Source organism: Hyperolius riggenbachi, chromosome 10 (genome assembly GCF_040937935.1).
Source record: "Hyperolius riggenbachi isolate aHypRig1 chromosome 10, aHypRig1.pri, whole genome shotgun sequence".
NCBI lineage: Eukaryota > Metazoa > Chordata > Amphibia > Anura > Hyperoliidae > Hyperolius > Hyperolius riggenbachi.
The window spans coordinates 10,903,158-10,909,335 of record NC_090655.1 but is presented as its reverse complement, the minus strand read 5'-3'; positions in this window follow the sequence as shown (position 1 = coordinate 10,909,335).

Below are 6,178 nucleotides of genomic sequence, written 5' to 3'. Positions count from 1 at the left end.
ACCGCTCGCTCAGCCACACTATATAGCATTATGTTTACTGCCACTCTGTGTACCTCGCTCAGCCACACTATATAGCATTCTGTTTACTGCCACTCTGTGTCTGCTGGGAATAGTAGTACACCGCTCACCCGCCACTGTATAGCATTGTGCTCTGTGTCGCTGCTGGGAATCGTGGTACACCGCTCACCCACCACTGTATAGCATTGTGCTCTGTGTCGCTGCTGGGAATAGTGGTACACCGCTCACTCCGCCACTGTATAGCATTGTGCTCTGTGTCGCTGCTGGGAATAGTGGTACACCGCTCAGCCACACTATATAGCATTCTGTTTACTGTTCTGTGTCTGCTGGGAATAGTAGTACACCGCTCGCTCAGCCACACTATATAGCATTCTGTTTACTGCCACTCTGTGTACCTCACTCAGCCACACTATATAGCATTCTGTTTACTGCCACTCTGTGTCTTCTGGGAATAGTAGTACACGGCTCACCCGCCACTGTATAGCATTGTGCTCTGTGTCGCTGCTGGGAATAGTGGTACACCGCTCACCCGCCACTGTATAGCATTGTGCTCTGTGTCGCTGCTGGGAATAGTGGTACACCGCTCACCCGCCACTGTATAGCATTGTGCTCTGTGTCGCTGCTGGGAATAGTGGTACACCGCTCAGCCACACCATATAGCATTCTGTTTACTGTTCTGTGTCTGCTGGGAATAGTAGTACACCGCTCGCTCAGCCACACTATATAGCATTCTGTTTACTGCCACTCTGTGTACCTCGCTCAGCCACACTATATAGCATTCTGTTTACTGCCACTCTGTGTCTGCTGGGAATAGTAGTACACCGCTCACCCGCCACTGTATAGCATTGTGCTCTGTGTCGCTGCTGGGAATAGTGGTACACCGCTCACCCGCCACTGTATAGCATTGTGCTCTGTGTCGCTGCTGGGAATAGTGGTACACCGCTCACCCGCCACTGTATAGCATTGTGCTCTGTGTCGCTGCTGGGAATAGTGGTACTGTATAGCATTTCTGTACTGCCACTGTACTGCTGCCAGTCAGCGTGTACTTTAAGGATAAGTGAAATGAGGAAGAAATCCGGTGAAAGAGGGAGGGGCAAGGGAAGAGGTGTTTCCCCTGACTGTTCACGTACAGGCCACAGGGGAGCACCCAAGAAAACCCACTCAATACCGCCCATGTTGTCCAGGACAACAACCCTCACAAATCCAAAAGAACAGGACCAGATAATTACTTGGATGACCTCTCAAGCGTCCAGCAGTGGGTTAAGCAGCACCAGCACGAGGTCCGAGTCCTCAGCCAGTTACAAGGAGCCAGTGGGCACAAAGCTGACACAACCGGCAGCGACACCACGCACATAACTGCCAGATAACCAGTCCGATGAATTACCTCAGGACACAATGGGGTATTCGCAGGAGCTATTCCCAGCCCAACAAACTTCCACCTTTCAAAGGTCAATGGAGGAACAGCCAGAAATGTTGTGCCCGGATTCACAACCATTAACTGTGGGAAATGCACCGCGCACTGAAATACAAGGCGAGTCCGAGGAGGACTCGGAAACCCAAATCCCAGAGCAAGTTGGGCAGGAGGGGTTGCAATTGCAGGAGGTCGGCCGACAACATCTGGAAGACGATGTTGGAGTGAGCTGTGCAGAGGTTGTCCTGGGGAGCTCTACTCCACGGCGGCGGCCCCCCACAATGACATATGACGAGTTTCAGGAGATGGAAGAGGAGGGTATGGACAATGTGGACAGAGACCCAGATTTTGTTTGTGAACGAGAACATCGCCGTCGTAGCAGCAGCACAGATGAGTCTGTTGAAGAACCCACTGCTGCACGAGTTCGCCTTGTGCCACAAGGTAGGCGGCGCGCAATTTCAGGCACCACAAGCGTGGAAGTTCAAGTGAGAGGCAAAAGAGGAGCAAACAGAAATCGCCAGCAAGGCAGGTGCTCCAAAGTCTGGGCTTTCTTTGAAGACTGCACTGAGGATGTTACCATGGCGATTTGCAAGGTGTGCAAGACCCGCCTGAGCAGGGGGAAAAGTATTAACAACCTCTCCACCACCAGCATGAGCCGCCACATGCTATCCAAACATCCCACTCTGTGGGCAAATGCGGCAGGACAGGGTACCAGCAACACTGCCTCCCTTGGGTTCACCAGACTCACCACCAGACCCGCCTCAGCAGCAGCAGTAGCCCAGCCATTGCGTGGTTCACAACATTCACAAACATCAGACGACGCTGACACTGTCACTTTCTGGAGTAGTGCTCTTGAGGTCTCCCAGTGTTCATCAAACACAACAACCAACAGCCCTTCCGTGTGCAGCGCTACGGTTCAGTTGTCTGTGTCGGAGATGTTTGAGCGCAAGAGGAAATTGCCAGCAAATGACTCCCGGGCCGTGGCAGTAACAGCCAGCATAGCCAAGCTTCTGGCCTGCGAAATGCTGCCATATCGAGTGGTGGAGACAAACAGCTTCAAGGGCATGATGTCAGTGGCCATCCCACGTTACGTGGTTCCCAGCCGCTACCACTTTGCACGCTCTGCAGTGCCTGAGTTGCATGAGCACGTGGTCAGCAAAATAACCCGAAGCTTGAAGAATGCCGTTGCCTGCAAGGTTCACCTCACCACTGACACCTGGACGAGTGCGTTCGGCCAGGGTCGATACATCTCCCTTACCGCGCACTGGGTGAACCTTGTGGAGCCTGGCAGCGATTCCTCACCTGCTACGGCGCAGGTGTTACCCACGCCGCAAACAGCTGCACCGCCGTCCCTCCCACTGGATAACAACAGCAGCACCTACCTCTCTGACTCCTTCTCCTCCAACGCATCTCAAAGCTGTACCTCATCCGGAAACGCTAACCCAACAGCAGTAGGATCGTGGAAGCAGTGCAGCACAGCTGTTGGCATGCATCAGCAAGCGTTGGTGAAGCTGATCTGCCTTGGGGATAAGCAGCACACAGGGGAGGAAATTTGGAGGGGAATAAAGGAACAGACGGATTTGTGGCTGGCACCGCTGGACCTGAAACCGGGCATGGTTGTGTGTGATAATGGGAGTAATCTCATTCGCGCTTTAAGGTTGGCTAAGCTGACACACATCCCTTGCCTGGCGCACGTGATGAACCTAGTAGTTCAGCGGTTCCTGAGGACATACCCAGGCGTGGCCGATCTTCTGTTGAAGGTGCGACGAGTGGCCAAACATTGCAGAAATTCCAGTACTGCTTCGGGGGCACTCGCCAAGATGCAGGAGCGCTTCAATCTCCCCCACCATCGCTTGCTGTGTGATGTCCCTACACGCTGGAATTCTACGCTGCACATGCTAGCCCGCTTTTGCGAGCAGAAGAGTGCAGTGGTCCAGTACATGACGGCGCAGTACCGAGGCGCATCCGGACAGCTGCCAAGCTTCTGTGGATCCGATTGGGCCAACATGTTGGACCTCTGCCAAGTCCTCCAAAATTTTGAGCAATCCACGTTGCTTGTGAGCAGTGACAACTCTTCAGTCAGCATTACCATACCACTGCTGTGTTTACTGAAGAGGTCGATGTTGAAAATCAAGGAAACAGCTGTCATGATGCAACTGGGGGAATCTGAGGGAGAAAACGATCAGCGTGATGGTACCAACATCAGGCCATCCGCCTCAGGAAACGCTGGCCCCAGCAGCTATGACGAAGAAGAGGAGGAGGAACAGCTGGAGTTGGAGCAGGAATTTCCTGCCACCACTGACGAGGGCCAGAGCGGTGCATGTTGGACTTCCACAATTCAGCGCGAATGGTCAGCAGAAACAGACCAGGAAGAAGGTGACGACTATGATGCATCACAACAACTATCACAACGCTCACAAGAGGATGATGAGGATTCTGGCAGGACTCTGGCACACATGGCTCAATTCATGCTAGACTGCATTGAACGCGACCCACGCATTGTGCGCATTCTGGACAACACCAATTACTGGGTTTATACCCTTCTGGATCCACGGTACAAACACAATGTTCCAAAACTGCTTGAAGAAAGAGTCAGACAGGTCAAAATGGAAGAATACCAGCAGGCCCTTGTGGAGACTTTAGAGAGGAGATTGACATCCTCCCCCTCCTCTAGCCAGTTGTACTCCGACAGACTGACTTCCGCAAACCCAGGACGACCAGGAGGACAGCAAGCATCACAAGCTGCAGCTAGTGCCCAAAAGGGAATGGTATCGGCAGTGTCCTTGGAGTGGGAAAATTTTATGACACCCATGCAGCAGCAGCCCACAGAACAGCAAGCGTGCAAATCCACCTCCAACACCGATCGCCTGGAGAAGATGGTCAAGGACTACATGTCAGATGGCGTAGCTGTGTTGAACAATCCATCTGCACCCTTCAACTATTGGGTATCGAAGCTAGACACCTGGCACGAACTGGCAAATGTACGCAATAGAGGTGCTGGCTTGCCCGGCAGCCAGCGTTATGTTGGAACGCTGTTTCAGTGCTGCCGGAGGCATCGTCACAGATCGGCGTATCCGCCTCTCCACAGAAAATGCAGACCGTCTGACTCAAATTAAAATGAATCAATCCTGGATTGGAAACGACTACGCAACACTCCTGGACCCCAACCAAGTAACATGAACAATGACCATCTGTGATGGGTTAGCGTTTCCGGTCCCTGTTTATTGAACCTCTCATCTTTATTACATTTATGACTGCATGGCGGCAAAAAGCATTGCTATATCCGCACGCTATTTGTCCTCATGCAAGGCCTGGGATGTTGTGTCTCAAAAAGCGTGGCCTTCTCCTCCTGCGGCTCCTCCTGTTCCCTCACGTGTGCTGCTGCTGCTGCTGCTGGGTTAGCGTTTCCGGTCCCTGTTTATTGAACCTCTCATCTTTATTACATTTATGACTGCATGGCGGCAAAAAGCATTGCTATATCCACACGCTATTTTTCCTCATGCAAGGCCTGGGATGTTGTGTCTCAAAAAGCGTGGCCTTCTCCTCCTGCGGCTCCTCCTGTTCCCTCACGTGTGCTGCTGCTGCTGCTGCTGGGTTAGCGTTTCCGGTCCCTGTTTATTAAACCTCTCATCTTTATTACATTTATGACTGCATGGCGGCAAAAAGCATTGCTAAATCCGCACGCTATTTGTCCTCATGCAAGGCCTGGGAAGTTGTGTCTCAAAAAGCGTGGCCTTCTCCTCCTGCGGCTCCTCCTGTTCCGTCACGTGTGCTGCTGCTGCTGCTGGGTTAGCGTTTCTGGTCCCTTTTCCTGGAACCTATTCTCTGTATTACATTTATGACTGCATGGCGACAAAAAGCATGTTACCTGTGCAAAGAAACATGACATTTTCCACATTTAAAAGACAGTTTTTCCTTTGAAACTTTACAATCAATTTTCTCAAAAACTATAAGCTCTTTTTTAAATATTTTTTTCCTCTTGTACCCACTCCCAAGGTGCACATACCCTGCAAATTTGGGGTATGTAGCATGTAAGGAAGCTTTACAAAGCACGAAAGTTCGGGTCCCCATTGACTTCCATTATGTTCGGAGTTCGGCGCGAACACCCGAACATCGCGATGATGTTCGGCGAACGTTCGCGAACCCGAACATCTAGGTGTTCGCCCAACACTAGTGGACGTCACAGCCAAAGGGCCTCCAACCAATCAGGCGGGGGCCTATGGCGTCCACATACAAAGCTGTTCATGGACAGACCAACCCTTAAACGGGCTGGTCTGTTCAGTTAACCAATTGGGGAGCATCTGCCTGTCAGACACTCATACTCCACATAACTTCACATGTTACAACCAGAACATAATATCAGTTCATATAAATTAATATAGAGCGTGCGACATAAATGGCGCACCTCTAATAATTACTCACAATATTGAGGTAAATCGATATTGAGGTAAATATAAATATAAATATACTGAGAAGATCCCACTGCCTCTCACACATGGCCCCATTCCTGTAACACATGCTCCACCTACTGGATGAATCAAAAGTTACATGTCAATATAAAAATATATGGCATTAGCAAAAATTTGTAAGTCGTAGTCTCATAATAAATTACTTAAATCATATTCTCTATTTAATCCTTTAGGCTCTAGAGTCTCCAGTTTTTTTGATCCAATAATTCTCACATTTAAGTAACTGTCTATGTCTACTCCCCCCCACCCCCCCCCCCACCCCCCCCTCCTCTGAATTGGG